Below are 2,686 nucleotides of genomic sequence, written 5' to 3'. Positions count from 1 at the left end.
TGTCTCCCACCATAGGCACACAAAGTATATAATTTGAGCCTAACCAATTAATTGCCTTCTAATATAAAAATAGTAACTTTCTTTGGAGGAATATTAGAGAATGCAGAATTAATGACTTGGATACAATACAGACTAGCTTCACATTCAAAGAAAAAAATAACGATTAACAGAGTCCAACGCTGAGATGACCCAGATGTTGAAATTTAGATAAAGACTATAAATCAGCCAATATATCTATGCTTAATAAAATAAACTTAATCAATAAATAGGAAATCTCAGTAGAAAAATTGAAAATATTTTAAAAGAACTGAATGCAAATTATAAAACTGAAACATACTGAAACGTGCATATTTGAAAAAGAAACATATGTTATGGGCTTTATAGAAGAATGAAGATGACAAAGGAAATAATTACTAAACTTTAAGATAGATCAATATGAAGAAAAGAGAAAAAAAAGTTAAAAAATATCAACAGAGCCCAAGTTGTCTATGAGATAATATAAAAACTTTTAACATATATTTAATTAGAGTCCCAGGTGAGAGTGGGAATTGGGAACAAAAAAATATTCGAGCAAATAATGGCTTGAAATTCAAACTGAACGATGACTTACTAAAAATTATTTACAGATTCCTGGAGCTCAGTGAATTGCACTACTCTCAGTAAAGAGAAAGGATAACAAAGTTTTGGTAGGGCACTTTAAAAGGCAGGAAAATGTAGTCAAAACTCATGGTAGTGTACAGCATTGCCGGAAGAGGTGATAATAGAAAAAAGTCATACTTTCTTTTTTATTTCAAAAATGCTCTTGAGGGTCATAGGCATAGTTCATACAGCATTTTGAAAATTACCAAGAATCTTAGTTTAAAAATTATACACCCTTTCTCATCTTAAAATCATTTTTAGTTATTATTAGACTTTGGTTGATGTCTATAACACATTCTGGTACAATGAATTCAGAATACATCTGTTGTTAGTTTTCTTCATATTATGGAAATATACATGAGAATTTTTATACTTTGTGTTATTAGAACATTCTTAGTTTTCATTATTTTACTTTTTGTCCCATTATGTATATTTGTGCTTCCTGTTTTGGAAATATAATTTAGCTAATGAGTTGTATTAGTTATCAACTTCCATCATAGTCTATCATTTACAATTAATATCTCTATTATTAGTGTCTGTATCTTTATTTTCTGGTATTTTTCCAAGTGCTTTTTAAGTTGGATGTATATTTAACTTTCATGGTTATTCTAGCATTCTGCTTATTTATAATTCAATATCTTGAAAACATTTTCTGCTCTCTTAATATTTCTGTCAAGTTTAGTAGAATGTTTTTGAATGGTACTTATTTTTCCTTCTTTTTACAGCAGGAATGAAATGATTCTGTGCCAATTACGTAAAAATAATTTGTCATGGTTATATAAACAAGAATAAGCATAGATACAATATGATTTTCATGTTCTGGGTTATTTGGATTATCTGAAATAAGGATTTATAGGACTCCTTGAGTTCCCTGGCAGAAATGTAGTCACATAAATTTTATTTCTATAGCATTCAATCTATGTGTTCCAATATTAATATGACCCAGATGATTATCATTTCTAGTTAAATCAATGATTAAGCTATAACTTATGATTCAACCTAATTTTAAAAAGAATTGAAGCATGTATAGAAAGTGACTGAGGAATTGATTAGTGCTTTTAACTCTGGTGTAGCTTAACTCAAACTTTAATATGTCAAGACATTTAAAGTTAATAGGAAGGTGCATGGTATCATCCTTAGGGATGAGCTTGTCGTTCTTGTTTCCCTTCAGTGGCTGAAGAACAGAGGCAAGTACATTTCTTTTTATCAGATATTGACAGGAGATACTTCTATCTTTAGTACATTCTAGAAATCCAAAGATTTGTAAGTGAAGAAATTCCTTTATGAAACTTTTGAATTTGGTCTTTTTAAATTTCATGTTACCAAACATAAGAAAACAAATTGAAGGACGTCAGAAGTAACTATCCTCAAAATTCTATGGATATTCCATGTGTCATTATAACTCCTAATATTAGCACATACTCTTATCATTTTTTAGTTAAAACATTTTCCTTTTTCTCTTTTAAGAAAGTCTCTGAAAGCTATGTCAGATGTGAGCTTCTTCATGAAAACGTTGTATATCTCAGCCCTCCCATCACACTTCCTTCAAACTAGAAGTAACCAATCCCTTATAAGTTGTCCCCATAGTACTTTATCTAAATACCAATTTAACTACATGACATTCTGAATTACAATTAAGTCTTTTCTTGTCTATTTCTGACACTCAGTTGAATACATATTATATTACCAACTCTTGAAACAATTATTGACAGCTTATGAAGGAATAAAACATATTTGCTCAATTGATGAATCAATTTTATAGTTGTATTTTAAAAGTTTATTAAATACAATTTATACTTCAGAAGAGAAATGCAAATATATAAATTAGGCCACTAATATATAAATGAAGCCACTGAAGGGAAACAACTCAAGAAATACAGTCTCAGCCCTTATTAAAAATAATTGTATTGTACACTTATGCTACACTGTATAACATAATATTATGCCTCAGTAAAAGTATTAAAAGATAAGTTTTTACCTTAAGAAATTAGGTTTAAAACAAAAATATGTGATCATAATGAACTAGAAAAACTGCTAATAAAAATAA

Source organism: Mandrillus leucophaeus, unplaced genomic scaffold (genome assembly GCF_000951045.1).
Source record: "Mandrillus leucophaeus isolate KB7577 unplaced genomic scaffold, Mleu.le_1.0 Scaffold481, whole genome shotgun sequence".
In the NCBI taxonomy this organism is placed as follows: Eukaryota; Metazoa; Chordata; class Mammalia; order Primates; family Cercopithecidae; genus Mandrillus; species Mandrillus leucophaeus.
Note: the sequence above shows the minus strand (reverse complement) of the source record.